The following is a 22780-nucleotide window of genomic DNA, read 5'->3' as shown; positions in this document are numbered from 1 at the left end:
ATGTCAGTCAACAGAATCACATTTGATTAAATTGAAATACCTCAAATTTAAATGGCTGAAACCTTATTTAGTCAACTGCTCATTTGGCTGAAACAGTATTTTGTCACCTGAGTCAGAGTTACACATATTTTGTAAGACACATGTAAAAACACAAAAATACATAAAGTATTTTTAGTGTAGAATGGGTACTCCCTCTGCATCCCCAATGGCCTCCACACAACCTACTCTCTTATATATTAAGCAAAGGATCACACTACCTTGGGGGTGCATGCAAATTTAAATTTAGTAACTAAATATTCAGTTACAGTTATGAGGTGTGTAGGGTACAGGGACAAAAAAATATTTTTATATTTTTACATTTTTCTACAGCTGCATTATACGATACATATAACTATGACAGGGTTGACAGAATGTTGTCTGAAATTCCATCTAACTGGGATTCAAACTACTAATACGAAACCGATTTGAAAGGTTAAAGTATTGCAGAATAAACAGAATCTCACAGAGCAAAAGGAGGAGCAAATGCAAAGTGCTAAGGAGAAAATAAGGGAGTATCTAAATAATATGCACAAGTTTAGAAAAATTGCAGTTAAGCAACTATTTTTTGATAACTCCAGAGCACAAAAACTTTTAGCACAATGACTTAGGCAACAGAATTTTGAAAGGGTTATCGCCAAACTTAGGGAACCTATAACAAGAAAAATAACCAGAGAGTCAGTAGAGGTTTTAGACAGATTCCAGAAATGTTCTAAAAATTTGTATAAGGCAGAAAAATGTGGAAATCAAGAAAGAGTCCAAATGGAAATATTTATGGAAGACTTAATTATGCCAAGATTAGAGGTGGCTGAGGCTCAACAATTAACAGCTAAGAGAGGAGGTGGTGAAAGTCTCCAGGAACATAATGGTGTTCCTCTGGAAGATTGGAAGATAGGAGGGAAGAAAGTGATAACGATCTGGAAGAATTTGTTTAGCAGCATTTCAAAAGGAGCTGAAACACTAACATCTTGGATGAAAGCTGTGATGGTTGTATTACCTAATGATGGCAAAGGCCCTTCAGTCACAGTTTCATACAGACCCATTTCAATTTTAAACCTTGACTATAAAGTTTTTATTGTCTATGCTAGCTAAAAGAATGGTAAAGGTTTTGCCAAAATTAATACATATGGATCAGTGCAGTTTTGTGGAGGGGAGGCAAACATTTGACAACATTAATACGATGATGATCCAGAAGCAAGCAGAATATAAGAAAATACCTCTATTGTTGATGGATCTTGATGCAGAGAAAGCATTTCATAGTTTCATAGTTTCATAGTTTAGTACTAGGCTATCTGCCCTGGGGCATTTATAAGCCTAGCCATAGTGATGTGGCTTTCGCCACCCCATGTAATGGCACAAAAGTGTACAGAATACATTTAGAATACTGTGCCTCTGTCTAGTAGTGACACAGAGATGACCCCCGGGGTAAACCTACGATCTCCCATCCACTCGTCAAGATTTCTCTTGAAGAGAGTCAGTGAGGGGCTCTGCCTAACATGAACTGGGATTGTGTTCCAGAGTATGGGAAGCCTCTGAATTATGAATCTGTCCCTCCAGCATGTCCTATTCATATTTGTGCTGAGGTTTAAATCTTTAGCTCTCGTGGTTCTGATGGATTTGGATTTTTTGAGGTGGAGCATGTCCATCAATTCCTGATTGGACATGGCCTTGTACGTCAGGCACAGATCACCTCTGAGTAGGCGGTATGCTACTGAATAGAGCTGGAGTTTCTTTAGTCTGGCAGCATATGACATATGTTGGAGACCCTTGATCCTCTTGGTGAGGTACTTTTGGGGTCTCTCCAGCTGTTGCAAGTGCCGGGTGAGGTACATACCAAATGGGGCATTGTACTCAATCATGGGCCTGATAAGGGAGGAGTATAGGGGTACAATGACCTCCTTTGATCTGGATGTGAATCCCTTCATGATAAGGTGGGCAAGGCAGAAAGTCTTTCTAACCACTTTGGCAACGTGGGTGTCAAATGAGAGGTCACTGTCGACTTGCGTCCCCAGGTCTCTGATTACTTTTTCCGTACTCAGTGGGTTACTGTCTATGTGATAATTTGTGGGTACTTTGTTTTTCCCAAAGGGGATGACTATACATTTTTTGGCATTTAGTTTAAGGCCATGACTCCGGCACCAGTTGTCCGTTTCAGTGAGCAATGAGGCCTTTCTGTAGGATGTATGTGTCAGCTGGTGTATCGACTATGGCGCCTAGTTTGCAATCATCTGCGAACTTTGTCAGCCACAACCCTCCCATGTTTGCTTTCACATCTGAGAAATAAATGCCGAACAAGAGGGGTCCCAGGACAGAGCCCTGTGGGACACCACTTGTGACTGGCTTTGAGTCTGACATGGCTCCAGCGATTTTGACTTTATTGGTTCTATCCTTTAGCCAGTTTGCAACCCATCTTGTGACATATGGATTTACATTTAAGCTGTTGAGCTTGTCTATGATGCCTGAGTGGGGTATTGTGTCGAAAGCTTTAGCCAAGTCCAGGTAGGCTGTATGGACTGCTTTGCCCTCGTCAATGGCCCTAGTGACTGTTTCGAAAAAGTCAACCAGGTTCAAAAGGCAGGATCTGCCCTTTACAAAGCCGAACTGGGTGGGATCAAGTGTCTGTAGGTCCCCAATGTCTCTGTTTATGAGTTGCATAATGATTCTTTCCATAGCTTTGCAGACCAGGCTGGTTAAGCTTATGGGGCGGTAGTTACCAGGGTCTGTAGAGGTGCCTCCTTTGTGGAGTGGGACCACTGTTGCTGTACGCCAGTGTTCAGGTACATATCCTGTAGTAAGGCTAAGGTTAAATAGCATTTTTATGTGCGGGTTTAGCTCCTCTTGGAGTTCACGTAGCACGCAACCCGGGATACCGTCAGGTCCCATTGATGCTGTGTTTTTAGCTTTGCTGGGGGCGGTTCTCACCTGGACATCTGAGATGACAGGGAGGTTACATTCAGCTGGGATAAGTATTTCTTCTTTTGGGGGTGAGGGAGGGGAGAAATTTGCACTGAACCTGTCTGCCAGAATGTTGGCAATATCTGTGGGTTCAGTGTATTTTTTGTCATTGTGAACTAACTCTGAGCATATCTGTGGGTTTCCGCCCAGGTTTCTAACATAGCAGAAGAAGGCCTTGTGGTTATCTTTAGTGTCCATAGCGATTTTTCTCTCAAAGTTGGCCTTGGATGTTTTTATGAGAGAACGTAGCTTTCTACTAGTGCTGATCAGAGATGCCTTCTCTTTATGGGATTTTGCTCTGTCGTGCAGTAGCTTCCTTCTTTTGTTATACAATTTGTTTATGGCTGGCGTCCACCAGACAGGACGCCTGCCCTTGGTGGAGAGGGTCTTGGTTTTATTTGGGATTGCATGATCCATGCATTCTTGGAGATGTCCGTGAAAGCATTTGTGAAGGATTCAGCATTGTGGGATGTGGTTTCCACTGGCCCAGTGGGCTTAAAGGATACCATCTCAGTCTTAAGAAGTGTAAAGTCGGCTTTTGAGAAGTTTTTCACTGTAGTCTTTTGTGTTGGGGGTGGAGGTGGGATATGTATATCCAGGGTGATTAGTTTGTGGTCAGATCTCACTAGTGAGGGGTATACTTCCGGTGTGGAGCACTTTGTCCCCATGTTTGTGATGATCAGGTCTAGTATATTATCTCCTTTGTGGGAGAGGTGACTAGCTGTTCCATTGCATTTGAATTTATGAATTCCAGGAACCTTTGGGCTAGGGTGTTAGGGCTAGAGTAATGCACCCAGTCTATGTTAGGGTAGTTGAAGTCTCCCAATATGATGGTGTTTGGTGAGACATTCATATCCTCCAATGTCTTCAGGAAGGCTGAATGGGGTTCCTGAGATTGGGAAGGTGGTCTGTAACATGCTACCAGTTGTATAGCAGATTTGCCTACGGTTAGTTGCACCTGGATGGTCTCTGATGCTTCATGTGTTGCCACTAACCTGGAGGTGTGGGTGTCCTTGATGAATATGGACACTCCCCCTCCCTTTTTGGTTTGGCCCGAGTTTTGGGGCCAAAAAGCATGATACGAGTTATAGCCTGGTAGTGCTGGGGTGGTCTCAGGAGCCTTGAACCAGGTTTCAGTTACTGCACAGACATCGATGTTCTCCATACTGAGGAGTGCTTCGAAAGCCTGCATCTTGAGATTTAGACTTCTGGCATTGAGCAGCATTACCCTTAATTTTTTTCCATTTTTGTTTTCTAAGGAGGTGGGTTTGTCTTTTGAGCCTTGCCTAAAAAAGGCACTATGGGGGTGGCAAGAGCCTTAGCCAATATCCGAAAGCCCAGTGGTGACAGATGCAAGCCATCCCTTGCGAAGCAGCGTGGCTTGTCCAGCATGTCATCCAAAGTAGACAGACATTGGCTCCCCCTAGAATGACACCAGTAATTGAGCCAATTATTAAAGCTGATCACCTTGTCTTTGTATTGTGGCATCATTCTTGGTGAGGGCAAGATGCTGCTCAGGGTCAGGGTCATACCAGCCTAGTCTACATAATCAGAGAGCTCCTCTATGTCTCTTTTCATGTAGTCCAGGGAGGTACGTCTCAGGCCATTTACGCCGGCATGGACAATGACGGAGTCATATTTGTACTTGCTTTGGAGTGACCTGAGTGCATGTGTTATATGGCAGATCCTAGCTCCTGATAGGCAGCTCACTGTTACCCTCTCCTTGTTCAGCCTGGTAAGCGGAACGTCAGTGTGTCTGACTATAGAGTCACCTATTACCAGTGTATCAGGCATGGTGTTTGGCCTTAAGGGCTGGGATTGTCTGACACACTGATTTATTGAAGTATGTGTTGCATGTGTTATGTTTTGAGGTGGTGGATTTTTGGGTGTCTGCTTTGGGAGCCTCTGTTGTTTTGGTAAGTTTTTTGTTAGAGCCTCCAAGTATGTCTTTGTGTTATTATGTGTTTGGTTTGCAGTTGTGGTAGGTCTATGTGGGACTGGGTTTGCTGTGTGTGTGGTTACCTTCTCCTCCTGTCTAGTCTTGCCAGTCCTGAGTTGAGAGAGTTCAGCCTCCAGTTTGGCTATATAGTTGCATCTCTCACATGTATTTGTGTTTGTTGGGAGGAGGAGAGGGTTGTCTGTGTACATGAGACAATTGTAGCATTGTCTCAAGATTCCCAGATTAATCAGCTGAACCGGAGAGGATGCTAGTAATCCACCACTCAACATGCTAGATTATTATAAGGGAGTGCTGTGCCTTTAAAGGAAGTGGGTACTCACAGGGGTGGTAGGTGGATGTAGTGCTTACTTTAGTTTGAGAGTGCTTACTTAGAAGAGAGGTTTTGAGAACAAGTGCTAGGCTTATAATAAAGCGAGTAGACTGATTATTATAAGAGTAGAGCTTTCTTAAGGGAAAATTTGAAGAGCAGACTTGGCGGAGCCAGAAAAAGTTTAACCTTGTTTAACCGGCACTGCGCTATGTGCACAATCGTGCAAAGCCGTGCAAACGCGGATTTTAAACAGGGAACTTCAAAAGAGCTAGAAATGGTCCAAAACAACCAATTACTACAAGATCTTGTGCTGAGGTCACTCCTTCAGGGACAGATAGGCTGCTCAAGGCTCCCCACTCCCACTGGTGAGCAAAGAAACTTCCTTCTATCCAAGTAAGGCAATGGACAACACAGGAACTAAACCACAGCCCAGAATACAGCAAAGCCTGTATACTAGTCTAAACTAGTCGAGGAGAGGCGGGAAAACAAGGATTTTTTTTTGTTTTTTTTGTTTTTGAGATAGAAAGCACACAGAAATGCAGTAAACAGTAATAAATCAGTTACACAGGCTAGCACACTTTAGTGGGCAGCCTCAACAGTTAAATTTAACAAACAAACAAACTTTCGACCAATTTTCGACCAAATGTAACTTTAAGTGCAGGTAATATATAATGCAACAAACAGCTAAAAAAGCAGTTTAAGCTTGTTCAAAGTAAGCAAGAGAAGGTATTTTAGGTAAAAAAACAGCAAAAAATACTTAAATCAGGAAAGTAGTCGCTTTTCTCAGTTCTCTGCTGCTAGGACCACTCTGCAGGACCACGAGGAGCTGTTTCTGAGTAGTATAGCCAGAAAAAAATGCTCAGAGGCAGATTTTAAACAGGGAACTTCAAAAGAGCTAGAAATGGTCTAGACAGAGTAAGCTGTGATTTTATTAGTAAGGCATTAAAAGCATTTGCATTTCCTGATACAATAATAAGGTTCATTAGGTGGATATATGAAGGATTGGAGGTAAGAATTAAAATGGGAAGGTTCTTCTCAAAGATAAGCTGTGTTTGAACACATGACTCAGATAGGAGTATCCTCTTTCCCCTTCATTATTTGCTTGACATTTAGAGCCATTGGCAAAAAAGGGTCTCAGAAATATAAGGGTATAATTGGTATAGTAGTCAAGGAAAGTTTGCTTTATTTAAAGATGATATTATTTTGTAACCGATACATCCAAAAAAGACATCTCAGTGTTGTGGACTATTTTGAGACACTTTCAAGTCTTCTCAAACTATAAAATGAATGGAGATAAAATAAAGGCTATAGCAGTAAATTATGTACCCACACATGAAATGTTTCAGCAATACCCATATATATGGGGAACATAATAAGATGAAGTATTTAGGAATATGGATTAAAAAGGCTTCTGTGTATGGCAGCTAAGGATGCATTTGCAGAGACTAAACAAAAGATGATACAAAAATTGAGAAACTGGAGACTCTAATTTATGGAAATGGATAGTAAGATACAAGCAGTGCAAATGTTTTTAGTCCCTTTAATCTTACATACGGGTCAGGCATACTTTTATCAACCCAAGGAAAGCTGTGGACAATAATTAATAAAGAATTGAAGGAATTTATCTAGAAAGGAAAAAGCGCAAGAGTTAAATGGGATAAACTGATCCTTCCAAAAGAGCAAGGTAGTTTAGATTTACCTGACTTGAAGGTTTATTTTAGAGCTACACAGTTAAGGCACATATACATAACACAAGCAGAAGGTTATAATTCAAAGTGGAAATGGATGATGAAGCAAGGGAGAAGTTCAAGAAATAGAGTGAGAGAATGGAATTTTCCCATATATAATATATTCATAAAGTAGAAGAATGTGTATTATACCATGATCCCCCCAAAACGTGCACGCTGATTGGCCAGCGTGCCCGTTGTAAATCGAGTTATACTAATGGAAAAAGGTCCGGTCGCCCGGACTTTTTTCCATTAGTATAACTCTTTTTTTTTAAACACTGTCTCGCTATGTTAAATGGGTTTAACATAGCGAGACAGCTTTAAAATAAGCAACGGAGATGTCCGTTGCTTATTTTAAAACTGTCTCGCTATGTTAAACTCATTTAACATAGCGACACTAAAAAGCAACGGAGATCTTGCTTTCTCCGTTGCTTTTGCTCAACTCTGATGTACTGCGCAGGCGCAGTACATCAGAACTGCCGGATGCCAAGACATCTGCGGAAGGGCAGTAAACAGGCATTATACTATGCCATTATTTAAGAAAAGTAACAGTTTCCTTTCTTAAATAATGTCATAGATAATAGCAATAACCACGCCTGGGTGTGGGTAATGCTAAATTTACCCACGGTTGGCTTTGTTTGGTCCCTCGGGCTTCGCCCTCGGGACCAAACCACGCCAACCGTGGGTAAATTTAGCATTACCCACACCCAGGCGTGGGTTATTGCTATACTAAGAACTAAGCCAAGTTAGCTAACACAGGAATGGAGAAAGGAGGTTTTGCCAATACAGATGACTGTACGTAGGGGTAGAGAAAATAGGCAAAAGGGGGGGGGGCAGAATTTACTGGAGAAATCTGACAAATGAACCAAAATATTGGGAGAAATAACTCAAGCAGGAAAGGTTACAGAGTGGAATGAGGCCAAAAAGACATTTGGACTGCAGGCTAGAGACTACCTTCTCTACCAGGGTTTGATCTCAGAATGCAGGCAAAGAGAAATGGATGTGGGAGTTTTAAATGAAAAACTTGCTCTGGTAGAGTTTTAATTGAATGTAGAACAGAGGAAAATGTTAAAAAAGATATCATTAGTAGGACATATAAAATATCACATGATAACTATAAGAATCAAACAGAGGAGGTTAGAAAATGTTAAATAAATAAATTCACACTGCCATTAATTTTCAAAATACACTGAACCTACTATATTACATTCTGTGTTACCTGTACACCATAGTAGGAAGCAGAATGTACTCCTGAAAGTCTTATAAGAAAACAAATCTTTTTCGGTTTTAAATTTCTGCATTTCCTCTCCCTGTCCCAATCAAGAAAAAATCTATCATTTTTTAAAATGTTGTTTTACTGACATTTTTACAAAAATTACAGAATGAAAGAAAGGACAAACACACCAAAATCATTATTCCACAAAAAAAGTCCTATAAAAGAAGACCAGATACTGACGAAGCTTGTGTAAAAAAAAACTGCCTTATCTCATTTTCACACCAAAGTGTTGCTTTACTGCAGAGATAGGCAGCTAGACAGACAGATGGATGCATACACATATGTGTGTGTGTGTGTGTGTGTGTGTGTGTGTGTGTGTGTGTGTGTGTGTGTGTGTGTGTGTGTGTGTGTGTGTGTGTGTGTCTGTGTGTGTGTGTTTGTGTGTGTACAGTCTATATATAACTGAACAAGTACTTCCTAGTCATTAGTCGTTAGTGTAACATGACATGACAACTTCTGAAGTGAAATGTTTGTAATCTGAACAGTGTGTTTTTAGGAGGTAAAATAAATAGGGCACAGAAATTGAGTTTATAATATTATCACATACATGCAGACTACTGAATGAGAATTATGTAAAAAAACAGAGAAATCTGTAGATATGATATAGCAATGTATAGCACCAATTTATGAGGGGAGCACTACAGAATCCTGAAAGCCCAAAATCCTGAAAACTCAAAATCCTGAAAACATACAGAATACCAACACTTACCAGATTCCAGCACAAGTACATACAGAAACAAATAAAACACAAACCATATTACTCTTCTCCAAGTATAAGCCAAGTGCAATCTCAGAGTTGTTATATTTAAGTAGCAGGGGGTGTGGGGGGGTGCAGGGGGGCTTGCCCCCCTGCTTATAGTTGAATGGTAATATCTTTCTGCATGTACTTGGAATATAGTAAGTGTTGGTATCCTGTGTGTTTTCAGGATTTTGAGTTTTTAGGATTTTGGTCTTCAGGATTTTGGGCTTTCAGGATTCTGTAGTGCTCCCTTTATGAGAGTGATGGCTGACATGAATCAATGTTATACTACCAAAAGCAGATTTACTGCTAACAGAAATTTTGTTTTTTAAGTTGATCATTGAGTGACTGACAACAGAAAAAAAACTGCAAATGAAGACAGCATTGGTAATCCCAAGGGTGCTGCAAAAGCCGTCATGTTTATTGGTGTTCCACAATGGAAGAAATCAGAAAAAACTGTGAAAGTAAAAGCTGTTGTCTTATGTTTGACAATCTTAAGTCAGCCAAGTGTCTCATGTGATACTAAGCTACAGTGATGAAGATGGCAGAAGGAATCAATTTAGAGAACCAGAAATACTCCAGGCATTATTTACACAAACACAAAGAATACACAGTAGCTGCAGGAGTTCTACACTCAAGATGTTTACATGGACTCTTACATAAAAAGAGTGGTGACCTTGCTAGCTGGACAGAGTGTGTGATCTGTTGATGTATGAAGTGGATTAAGAAGAAACAGAGGAAGAAGAACCATGATGGAACCCAAAGGTGTGGCATTGCATACTTCTCTTCAGGCAGAAAAGTCAGCTGTCAGATTATATGCGGTTAGAAACCAGACAATCTGCATGGACAATGATGAGATTATATGGTGCTTCATATAATGAGGCACAAGTGCTTGGCATTAGTAAACCTTCAGGTGTTTTTGTTCTAGAAAAGCACGGAATGCTGAGGCAGTGAAAAGTGAATCCAGGAGTGTAGTTGATTTACAAAGTTGAGTGATTCTTTGAAAAACAAACATTGTGTGAGTAGCTGGCAGATTGCTCAACTTCCCAAATGGCTGCCATATCTTGATGAATTCTAGACTAAATGGTATTAGTTTAGGACATCTCCACAATATGTGAAGAGAGTCTGCAATATCTTCCCTACATTCCTGAGAAGCAATTAATCCTTTGTGGGATATGATACACAACATGTCTATTTCTGATGAGTACAGACTAAAGATGGCAGACGGGTGTGAGAGTAAGTGTTACTGACCAGGCTTTACAAGATGTATGAGCAATTTAGCAAAATAACCCATATTAGCACATGTAATTATTCAGTGAGGCAAGGAAGAGGCCCCTGACATGCTTTGCAGATCAGCACATATCCTACTAAATCTTCTAGAGGTGTTGGATGATAAGTGAAGAAAGGCTTGACTGTCTGGATCTGATTATATGGAAAATCTGTAGGCACACGTATAGGGAACAAACGCCTCACTTGATATGAGCTCATTACCTTCATCATCATCGATCATCATCAACCCCTCCCTCGCTTTTTCCCATTTTCTACATAGGGTCAGGGTGTCATCATCTCTCTTGATTCAGTGCCACACTCCTGCCTTCTTCAACTCTCATGCCTGACTGTCACAGGTCTTCTCTCACACAATCCATCCACCTCTTTGCTGGATGCCCTTGTTTCCTCTTACCTTCTTCCTGTCTGTCCCAAGCCTTCTTTAATAGACTGTCTTCTACTTTTCTGCACATGTACCTGACCCACTGTAATCTGTTCTGTTTGATCATCTACTTTGGCTTCTGCTCTTACGTCCTTATTTCTCCATCTGTCCCCTAGAGTGCATCCTACCACCCACCTCAGGTACTTCATTTCCCTCACCTCTATCTTCCTCATCTGCTCTGTCATTACTGTCTAGATTTCTGTACAGTACTGGTCGCACCACTGTTTTGTACACCTTACTTTCAGCTTCTTTGGCATTCTTCTGTCATACACTACACCTGACACTCTATGCCAGTTGGATGTAGCCCCTCTGATTCTAGCTTTGACCTCTTCATTCAGACTTTCCTTCTCCTTAACCACCCCTCTCAGATACTTGAAGCTATTAACCTGTTCCGCTATCTTCCCTTTTATCTCAATTCTTAGCTTCTTTTTATTTCCCCAATTTGCTGCCATTACCACTGTCTTATCTGTACTTAGTTTCATCCCATGTGCCTTCACTTTTGCATTCCATTACCATATTATTTGCTGTTTTTGCTCAGAGTTTGGCTGTAATGCCACATCATCTGCATTCAGTAACTTTGCTGATCTGTCCCCTCCACCCTGTTTGCTAATGTAATCCATCACCAGTATGAACAGCAGTGGGCTCAGAGTTGAACCCTGATGTACACCCACTCCCACTGGGAACCCTTCTGTGAGACCAAACACTGTTCATACTTCAGCCATCGAGTCCTTGTACATACGTAGCCTGCACTAATTCTACCAATGTTTCTGAGACTTCGAACCACAGCAATACTGCCCAAATCAGCTTTCTTGGGACCTTGTCATATGCTTTTTCCAACTCTAGGAATGCCCAGTTGGACGTTTTCCTCATCTCTAGCTTCTTCTCAACTAGCTTTCATACTGCAAACATTGCGTCAGTTGTTCTTCATCCTGATCTGAATCCGAACTGCTCATCTCCCATCTTACTTTCTACTACTTTGCATATCCATTTATCAATCATCATCTCCAGAAATTTCATGCAATATGACAGGAGTTTGATACTTCTGTACTGCCCACATTTGTGCATGTCCCCTTTTTTTTTTCTTGTACACTGGTACAAGTATGCTTATTTTCCAGTCATCTGGGATACATCTTTCTTTGCACAGTACCTTCAGGAGCCATTTCCCCCTATCTCACTCAGCATCTTTATCATTTCTGTTGTCACCTCATCTGACCCTGCTGCTTTCCATGACCTCATTTTCCGTGGTGCTGTTCTTACTTCTTCTAGGGTGGGCTCCTCTTCTTCTCTCATCGTAGGCTGTGTCTGGGGCTGTACAGCTTCAATGGGGCTTTGTTTATTCAAAAGCTGCTGGAAATACTCCTTCCATCTGCCTTTGATGTCCTGTGGACTGCTGAGCAGCGTGCTGCTGGCATCCCTTATGAGGGTTGTCTGACATTATTTTTATCTTTCTGTCTTTGCCTTACATCCTGATAAATTTTCTTTGTGCCACCTACTGAATCACTTTCCAGAAGCTGGTAGAGTGTCTCAGATGTCCTATTCTTTGCTATTGCAACTCCTTTCTTAGCTTCTTTGTTAGTCATCCAGTATTTTTTCTTGTCTGTCTTTTCTATCTCCCACTTTTTCCTACACTTCTCTTTTTTCTGATGACTTCCGGAATTTCTGCATTCCACCACCAGCTTTCCTTATGTACCTTATTTCCATACCTGGCTCGGCTACATATCTGTTCTGTAGTCCTCTCATATGCTGTTTTGAGGTGCTGCCATTCTTCTTCAACTCCACCTATTTCCTCTTCTTCTTGGGGTGTTAGAGCCCTGAGTAATTCCTTGAACTGTCATGCTTTCTCTCCAGTCAGTTTCCACCTGGTCTCTGTTTACCTTAGAGCCTTCACTCACCACTGATTGCAGTTTATTGTGGCAACCAGTGGTTTATGCTGTGGGCTGACTGTTTTACTGGGAATGGCTTTGCAATCACTGATTCTATCCCAGTGCCTCTTTTCCTACTAGGATGAAGTCTACCTGAGTTGCATGTTGTCCACTCTTGTATGTGATATTATGACTGTTTCTCTTTCTGAACCATATGTTGGCTACTATCAAGCCATTTGCCTGAGAGAAGTCTAGAATGGCCCCTTCTTCTTTACTCCTGTTGCCCCATTCATGTGGACCCAGGCAGTCCTCATATCCTGTTGTGTCTGTCTCGATATGGGTATTCAAGTCACCCATTATCAACACCAATTCATACTGTCCTGCTTTATCTAGTAGGTCCTGCAACTGCTGTCTGAATGCACTCTTCCTCACTATCACAACCCTGCTGTGGGGCACAGGCTGAGATTATGAATACCACACTATCATTATACCGAAGTTTGATTGCCATTAATCTGTTATGAATTCTGATGACATCCCTTACAACCTTTTGAAGCCTCTCTCTCAGCACAATTCCAACACCATTTCTAGCCTGTCCTCTTCCTGAGCAGTAGACCCTGTATTCCAAGCCAAGTGGCTTTGCTGCACTGCCCTTCCATCTTGTCCCTTGTATACACAGGATGTCCAGCTTCTTCCTTACCATTATGTCATCCACTTCCAAGCTCTATCATGTCAGTGAACCTATACTGAGTGTAACACTTCTTAATTCATGTTTGTCAGGTTGATTGGTTTTATGTCGAGCTTTCTCTCAACACAGCTATCCCAGGTAATCCAAGCTGGGCAACTAGACACCGACCACCAGCCGGCCAGTAGCTTATTGGCACAAGGTTGCTGGTCTTTATGGTGGGCACACACTGGCCAATAGGGGCGCATACACCCCTCCCACTATTAGCATGAGTCATTGACATAGGTCAGCATAGGCTGGGTCCTCAACCCACTTATCATTGGTAAGTACCCATGCCCATTTGGCAACATTATTCCACATGACCGAATTACCTAGAACCATGTTTTACACTGTTGAGTGGCCAGCCCTGCCATGGTGCACAGTCTGTGATCAGCATTCTCCCATCTTGAAGATACTGCACACCACAGTAGGTGCCAAAGCAGTTGGTCTGTACAACTCTTTCCCCTACAGAGCACCTTGAAGAGTCTGTGCTGCTGCCCACAGCTCCATTCATTGACAGCTCATCACCTTAACTTCTTCAATAAAGTCTGCTAACCTGAGTTTGGAAAAGTTTTCCAGTGTGCTCCAGCGATGGAGTAACCCTTCTCTGTTAAGTAGTATGTAAATGCCAAAAATTGGCTGCCCAATTTCATAAGGCATAAACAGATTCATTAAGAAAACAATCAGTCCACAAGTAGCATGCAATCTCTGGTAAAACGTTAGATTCTATGTAACATAAATGCTTCTTTGCAACTTGCACTGATGATGATGTCCTGTTCAGCAGCCCATAAGGTTTGCACTAAGAAAGTATAAAGCTTAAGACTGAGGTGGCATCATATGAAACTGGAGTTGAAGGTAAGCAAAAATTACAAATAATAAAGATGAGGTGGTAATCTAAATATAGTAGGTAAAAATCTGAAATTATTGAGTCAAGCACAGAGGAAATTTAACAGGTAATATGAAATTGGTGAATTATGCAAGAGGAATTCTAGCAACAAGAAAGTGGTCAACTAAAATACTGAACAGGACATGAAATACTTACAGTGAGCAGCAAAAATAAACAATGAATAAGGTTACACTATTTTTTTGTTTGTTTTAGTTTCTTCCTCTCTTACTATTTCTGCTTCATAAATTCAGGTTCTGTAAGAGACAGTATGCATGCTGTAACTTCAAATTATTTCTTCCAGCCCAGTAAAAGTAAAATTTGTCAGATACAAGTCTTAACTCCACCTCAGCATTCCTGGATGTTTTTCTGAGGTCTGCACTAAAGGTTAAAGGTCTGGGTTACAGAGTGACATTTTGGCCAGTTGATGTCTATGAGACAACGTTCTTTAAATGAGGTGCTTTGTACAACAGAGCATGTTGATTGATTGGGTCAGGATCTACAGTACCACATCAAAAATCAGTTAATCAAAATGCAAATCAATCACAGCAAAAGAAATCAAGTCAGTGTCCGAATTCACATATTTTATGAGAGGCCATTCCCTCATCCTCACTACAGGAGGCTTCATCCCAGCAGCCCAGAATCAATTGTGAGGTTCTGGCACCTTGCAGCAGGAGTAAACTCTGACCACAGCAATCTCTTTCAATGAATGCATGTTTCTTCCAAGGGCTATTATTGAAGTACCTGTTCACTGTGTTATCAGACGGTTACTCTCTGACCATCCCCCAGAATCACCCTCTGCTGTACTGTTTATTTAATCCATTCTGGCTGTACCATCTAGGCTGTATCCTTAAACTCTGCTGAACTGCAGAGTGAAAATACAGGCAATAGATTCATAGGTTCCTACTAGGCTATGAAGCTATGAGGATCTTAAGAAGCTTTGCCTTACATTCCCATGATTGTTTTTAGCCTTTATATTTTGCATAAGAGTAACCCATATATGGGCCAACAACGAGCTGTTGGGACATTTCCATGTTTTTCCTATCAATTTGGGGCAACGATGCTAAACCGAGGGTGAATTTGAAGTTAACCTTCCATTAATCACGTGATCAACGTTCAAATGCATATTGAATATGATATTAAATGCATAAAGAGACTCACTTAAATCGGTAAGCAAACTATAAATTCTTATGTATATTCATAATAATATATGTTTAGTAATCAGTGTGTGCTGATCATAGTTGACCCTTTTCAGTCACAACATGTTTACTTGGGTAAAAAGTGGCAGGTAAATGAATATGCTATTTACATTCTATGTCTGTAACACTTCCGGGCACAAATCAGCCCTTCTCTATCAGATTTTAATTTTCATTTTTATTTGGGCAGCAGGGAGAGTGCAGCACCAGGGGAATGGATGCCACAATAAGTGGTCAAGCAGCTTTGGATTCCTTGGAGGGGATTTAGATTCTGCAACTGCACACTGGCTGGTGGCAAAATATGAAAGGTGAATTGCAGGTAAGAAAACAGGAAGCAAAAGATGTTAAAACTCCTTGTTAAGGACAGTATTACAAAAACAATTCTGTTTATTGTGACCGACACAACTGCTGTTGTATTGTACAGCACATACACATTATTGCTTCCAAGAGATGGATTTGGTCGGGCAGCTGCTGCAACAAAGAACCAAAATAGAGAATATTAATTAGCACTCAGTGTTGCTTTACAGTAACAGAAAAGTGATAGTAACAAAACCATCCTTTCTGTAGTGAAGTAATATATTATACAAGGTAATTTTTACTTCAAACAGTCTATGGATAAGAAGGCAAACACAACAGTTAAACAGTAGTAGCTTTATTTTAATGTAGATTTTGTCATTTCATGACACATTTTGGGAATAACAAGTCCAAAAGAAGACACTACCAATGATAGGCTGGCCCTTAATCCACATACATTTAAGCTTGTTGGGTAAGTGAATGCTGCATCTCCCATGAATTCATGCAAAGAAATTCTTTAATCATGGTCGGCAACTTAAAAGGCACACCCTTGTTCACAAGACTGAAAAAAATCCTTGGTATACCCTGCAATGTGGGTCAATTTTACAGTGCAACACTGCTATTTTACTTTGGGTGCTGCTTAGGAATTAGTTTACATGTTTCTTGGTCATACCTCTCAACCTCTTATCACAATAAATCTGGACAAATCCTAAAATAATGGGGGGGGGGGACAAAGGCCCAGAAATAGGGACAGATTTTAAATATTGCTCTTATAGACTTAGAAAGTTGCTAGAATGCCAGCTTTTGTCTTAGAATGCATTTTCTGATGGAAATGAAGACTGAAATTCAAATGCATGACATTATTTAGTTTCGATACTCAGTGAATTGCCAAAAACCACAAAATATATGAGAAATAGGACAAAAATATGAGGCAAAAATCTGAACAGTTGGGGAGGTATGTTCCTGGTATTGTACTATTCTGCTACAATGCAGGACAAACCTGTGGTTTCTGTTTAATGCAACATTGCAGGTCAGTGTGTCAAATAGTCTGCAACGATACCTGATAAGCAAGGAGTCATATTCTAAAGGGAGCTGAATCACAACTGCAACTTTCATTACATGAAAACTCCAGCTTTGCTTCTTCAGGTTTCCATTCATAACCCTAAGACATTAACTTTCTTTCCAAGAAATTACTTCAGTTTCATTTTAGTAAACAGTGTGAATTAATTTTATTTTTTGCATCTGTTTCCTCCTTGCTTTGAGTATTATAGATTCAGGCATTGCTTTCAGACTCATCTCCATTATTCTCGTCACTCCTTTGCACAGTTATCTCTTTCTTCTGTACTAATTTTAATTAGTGTTTGTCATCTTGCCTCATTGTCTTTTTTATTTAGCTTTATTTGGCCTATAAACAAACATTTAGCCTTGGCAATATCCACCATTTTTACCCTTTTGTCTTTGAAGAGAGGTGGCACAGAACGACCATCTCATGTCCCTTTTTACTTTGGTCTGTTAATGTACAGATATTAGTAGAGATTTGTTTCTTGTTTCTGTGCAGACGAGGTTTGACCAGAACAGATGCAGAGTGGACAAATTTTTAGTTGTGGTGTTGGTGACCAAGTTCAGAAACATTTTAATTTGCCAGGAGTCTATCTCCAACATGGGAGTGCACAACATCCAGTGATGTTCTTCCCTTTCGTAACTGTGCTTTTTAGGCAGCATCTGTCAGCTAGCTCCACACTAGCACATACTAACCTTTCACCTCCCAGCCAGCTTTTATGCCTGACACTTGTTCCCATGGCTGACACCAGACCACACAATCAATCCCCTCCACACTGTGGATTTATTCTCCCCCACCCCCTTACATTGTCTGCTGGCCACATCAGTGTGCCTTCTGTGTGGCAGCCTGAACACGAATCATTCTGACAATGCTGAGCTCTGCATACTTCTGCACGTGTCTGTCCCAGGCCACAGTGATCATGCTGCTTCTTGGTGGGAGTGTTTTCCTATAACGACATTTTTATGAAACTGCCACACAGCACTGATCACAGTCCTTTGGCATTACTCATTAATCTATGGCCAAAAATCCAAAATCTCCTAAAATATCTTTTCTTTTTAGGGTACTTTGCCCATAGCACCCCGCAATGAAGGGTAGTCATTTGACACAACCTGTTGTCTGTATATACTAATTCCGAGATTACACTTCATTTGGGTAAAAGAGAAATCTGCAGCTTTGTTTCTTCCTGTTTCCATTCATAACAACAAGAAATGATTTCAGTTTCATTTAAAGAGACAGTGTGGATGACTTTTGCATCTGTTTCCTCTTTGCTAAGAGTATTATAACTTCAGTCACTACTTACTGCCCCGTGCTTACTGCCCCATCTACATTACTCTCGTTATTCCATGCACAGCTGTTTCTTCTGCACTCATTTTAATCGGTGTTTATCATCTTGCCTCATTATCTTTTTTTCATTTAGTTTTATTTGGCCTACAAACAAGCCTTGATATTCTTTATGCAAACTCCTGAATTGTAAATTAATGATCAACATTTAAAGTGCTGCTCACTAGTGTAGCAATTTTATGCATGGCACTCTGAGAGCTTCACTGCTAACACAAGCACAACTTGCTTGTTAGGTGTCAGTTGTGCAGCAAACTGGACTGCTCCCTCCTTCCAGAATGGAAGCACTAGAAGCAGCTTTTCAGTGCTGTCTAATGCTAGTGTCTGCAGCACTTTGATCTATTCTTGATCATCTGAATCACAGCCAAGCTTTATCTCTGCAACACAAATATGGCAGGCCACAAAAACAAAAGTTAGTCTAGCTTGGCCACTGACACTCCTCCCTGCCTCATGCCACAGACAGCTGCTCTTTCCTCAGAAATGCATCTTAGGTCTGTTTAACTATAATGGTTTGGTAAGTCAATTTTTTGTTTGATGACACACATCAACATAAGCAGTGAGACAGAATATGCACCATGTCCCATGCGCCAGATGCTGTCTCGAAGATGTAATGCTTGGTCTGTTTGCAATTAATGGTCTTGCTGTTATTCAGGCCAGTCTTATAACTTTAAAGTGCACCTATCTAATCAGTGTGTTTTTGAGAGGTGGAACAATACCACAGTACTTGGTGAAAGCCCACACAAAGACAGAAGGCAGATATACCAGTGAGGTACCATGAATTCTAGTCTACTGTACAATAAGACACTGTAGTTTGTATGGTTAATTAGTGTGGTAAGTGAACAAAACAACAAGAAACTTTGCAGTGTGGAGGGTGTGAAGTTCACTCCTTGAAATATGTTATGCACCTTGTTCCCTAATAAAAATTAAATTGTAAAATACGTACTACAAAATAACAAAATAGAAAACAGAAGGGAGTCCACAGTTGAGTTAAAAATGGAACATCCTGTACTGAAACACACAAACAAGTGATCCTAGTTGAGTATAATGAAAAGCATTAAAGACATTCATTATGTATATATAATCGGGCTATTTGGAGCAAGAGAGTGGTTACAGAGGGTAGTTCTAAGAGCAATAAAAGCATTAAATGCATTCCTTTAACCAAGTACCCCTCCCCCTTAACACCATAGTGTAAACTGAGACTGTGCTACCTTAGGAAACCAACTCACTAACAAAATGATTAAATAATTACTAACAAAAAGATGGAAAAAAGGAAATTACTATAAGTGTGTGTGTGTGTGTGTGTGTGTGTGTGTGTGTGTGTGTGTGTGTGTGTGTATGTGTGTGAAATGCCCCAGTTACCTATAACTGGTGGCTAGAGAGAAACCCAGGTTCAAACCCACAACCTTGGGTGCATGTAGCGAGAACCTGAATTCCATACCCACCACCACTTGTGTAAATCATTCATATTTTTGCCTCATAGCTTTGTTCTGTTCCTCATAAAATATGTGGTTTTCTGGATTTTTAGGCATTTGAATTTCAGACTTCATATTCTTCAAAGTACATGGTAACAAGACATTTTATTCTAGCAATTTTCTAAGTTTATAAGATCAATATTTGAATTTTGCCCCTGTTTGGGAGCTGTATTCCCCCATTACTGGTTTTGTGCAGTTTTTTTTTGTGCTAACAGGTTGAGAGCTATGGTGAGAGCTAAATTCACTGAATATGTTGGAGGGCTGTATTCCTCCATTATTGGCTTTGTCCAGGTGTTTTGTGCTAAGAGGTTGACAGCTATGGTGAGAACTGAATTCACTAAATGATAGCCATTTAAGTTTCAGTATTCCTATCTTACAAGACACAGCTGATTTGACATAGTGGTATGTTGCTCTAACTGTAGTGCACAGGGTCCTGGGTTCAAGCCATGGCAGGAGAATGCATGGCGGTAGCAGAGCATTTTATTCTAGCAACTTTCCAAGGTTATACAATGTTTAAAATGTGTCTCTAGTTTTTGAGCTTTTGTCCTCCCCGCCCAATAAATGTTGGCTTTTTCCAGATTTCTTATGCTCATGTGCTGCAAAGTTGAGAGATACAGTTGAGTGTCGAGTGGATTTTATAAGGAGCTAACAGCTTCAGAGGAAGAGAAGTTTAGTGCTGCTTATGCTGAGTCAGCTTGCATTGTTAATAGCACAACAGGTTGTGTACTTGCTTTCGAAGCCAGAAGGCTGTGGGTTCTACTCCCACAGTATGAAAGCCTTTTTGTTGTTGCCATGCAGAGAATATTTACATAACTAGATAACATATAAGCCTTAGGTACTGAAATGTATATAACAGTATTTGTAATAAAGGACAGGATTATAGTATTTTCAGATGCTCATTACATTTGTTGGAGACTTGCAGTCATCTTTGCAGGCTTTACCAATAAACTAAACAGAATGCCAATCTATCCTGTGTGGTCCATAACCTGTGCAGTAATCCTTTAAGCAATTTATCTTGACCTTGCTTCTTGTTTGCTGTTCATTTTTTACTGTGATCATGTTTTTCCCACGAAACAAGTAGATAGTTGTTGTCAGGCAGCAGGTCTTTTTTGGATAAGAAACATTTTTACAAGTGGGGCTATCACAGAGATTGCTACTTTCAGCATGTTACTTGGTACTTTTATAAAGCTGAATATAGGTTCATAGGTTCATACTAGGCTATCTGCCCTGGGGCAATTATAAGCCCAGCCCGATTCTGTATGGCTTACGCCACCCCTTGATTTGAGTATACTGTGCCCTTTTTAAGGTTTAGTTTACTGTGCCTCTGTCTAATAGTGACACAGGAGTAATCCCTGGGACAAACCTACGATCGCCCATCCACCTATCAAGATTCTTCTTGAAGAGATTCAGTGAGGTGCTCTGCCTCACATGAACTGGAATTCTATTCCAGAGTGAAGGGAGCCTCTGGGTTATGAACCTGTCCCTCCAGCAAGTTCTATTTATTTCTGTGCTGAGGTTCAAGTCCCTCGAGCGTGTGGCTCTAAGGGATTTAGATTTACTGAGGTGGAGCATGTCCATTAATTCTGGAGTTGACATAGCTTTGTATGTCAGGCATAGATCGCCTCGAAGTAGGCAGTATGCAACTGAGTAGAGCTGGAGTTTTTTTAACCGAGCAGCATATGGCATCTGTTTGAGACCCTTGATCCTCTTGGTGAGATACTTTTGGGGTCTTTCTAATTGCTGCAGGTGTCTGGTAAGGTACATCCCAAAAGGGGCATTGTATTCTATGATGGGCCTGATGAGGGATGAATAAAGGGGCACGATTACCTCTCTTGATCTAGATGTGAAACCCTTCGTGATGAGGTGGGCTATGTAGAAGGTCTTTCTAACCACTTTGGCAATGTGGTTTTCAAAGGAGAGATTGCTATCAACTTGGGTCCCCAGGTCCCTAATAACTTTCTCTGTACATAATGGGTTTCCGCCTATGTGGTAATTTGTGGGCACATTGTTTTTGCCAAAGGGTATGACTATACATTTTTTGGCATTTAGCTTTAAACCATGGCGCTGGCACCAGTTATCTGGCTCTGTGAGACCTTTTTGAAGGATGTTTGTGTCAGCTGGAGAGTCGATTATGGCACCCAGTTTGCAGTAGTCTGCGAACTTGGTGAGCCATAGTCCTCCCACGTTTGCCTGTACCTCGGAAAAGTATATACTGAACAAGAGTGGTCCCAGGACAGAGCCCTGTGGGATGCCACTTGTGACCGGTTTCGAGTCTGACATGGCTCCAGCAACTCTCACTCTGTGGGTTCTGTCTTTGAGCCAGTTTGCGACCCATCTTGTGACATAGGGGTTTATATTTAAGCTGGTTAGCTTATCTATGATGCCCGAGTGGGGTATTGTGTCAAATGCCTTTGCAAGGTCCAGATAGGCTGTGTGGACTACCTTCCCTTCATCTATGGCTTTGGTGACTGTTTCGAAGAAGTCAACCAGGTTCAAAAGGCAGGATCTGCCCTTGACAAAGCCGAACTGGGTAGGATCTAGTGTCTGTAGGTCCCCAATGTCTTTGTTTATCAGCTCCATGATGATCCTCTCCATAGCCTTGCAGACTAAGCTAGTCAGGCTATGGATTAGACCTGCAGTGCAAGGAGACGTGGTTTGAGTTGAGTGCTGTTTGTTTTTTTATACTTGATTTTGACTGACATTCCAGTAATGTATTTAAAAAGTAATTTTTTTTTCATGCCTCACAACCTTTTTGTTTCCATCTAGATATTAAGTAAGCTGTCATGTAGCTAATGCATTGAAATATTTTTTCTTCTACACTTCATTTTGTCTTGATTGGACTCTCATAATGATGGTTTGGCACCCAGGACAGCGTATTTAAATAAATTCCCAGTTTATGTGGTTTTGAGCACAGCTCCACCCCTTTCTAGTTGGTCACACCCCTTCCCATTGACCCCACCCATTCATCTGTCTCTTGCAGCTCCCCTCTGATTTGAAGTCACCAGCTGCCACTGCCATGGGGGAGCTATGACCCCCAGCCTAACCAAGCCAACATAGCCCTAAGCAAGTGGCGGAAGATTATATTTTTAACAACAAAGAATACATGCAACATATCGCAGAGTATCTGTGCTTTATTGATGATATCTTTATTGTGTGGAACGTAGACAGTGCTAAATTACATTTTATTTACTATCTGACTCAATCCACCAGCTTCCTGCATTTCACATCTTCCCACAGCCTCAC

The 22780-nt window shown here is 41.0% G+C and overlaps 1 protein-coding gene and 1 long non-coding RNA gene across 3 annotated transcripts in view; one reads left to right on the top strand and one right to left on the bottom strand.

Moving 5' to 3' along the window:
• Positions 1-22780, bottom strand: part of DRAM2 (DNA damage regulated autophagy modulator 2) — a 337805-nt gene that overhangs the window by 166375 nt on the left and 148650 nt on the right. The gene's annotated exons all lie outside the window — the stretch shown is intronic.
• The window catches only part of LOC122806331, a 116388-nt gene that overhangs the window by 40068 nt on the left and 53540 nt on the right, over positions 1-22780 (top strand). The window contains exon 2 of the long non-coding RNA XR_006365499.1: positions 15564-15692. This is a non-coding gene — a long non-coding RNA (uncharacterized LOC122806331). The remainder of the gene's footprint in view (positions 1-15563; positions 15693-22780) is intronic.

This window comes from Protopterus annectens, chromosome 7.part0, assembly GCF_019279795.1.
Source record: "Protopterus annectens isolate FY-2018-M chromosome 7.part0, PAN1.0, whole genome shotgun sequence".
NCBI lineage: Eukaryota > Metazoa > Chordata > Ceratodontiformes > Protopteridae > Protopterus > Protopterus annectens.
This window is presented reverse-complemented; position numbering and strand designations above follow the sequence as displayed.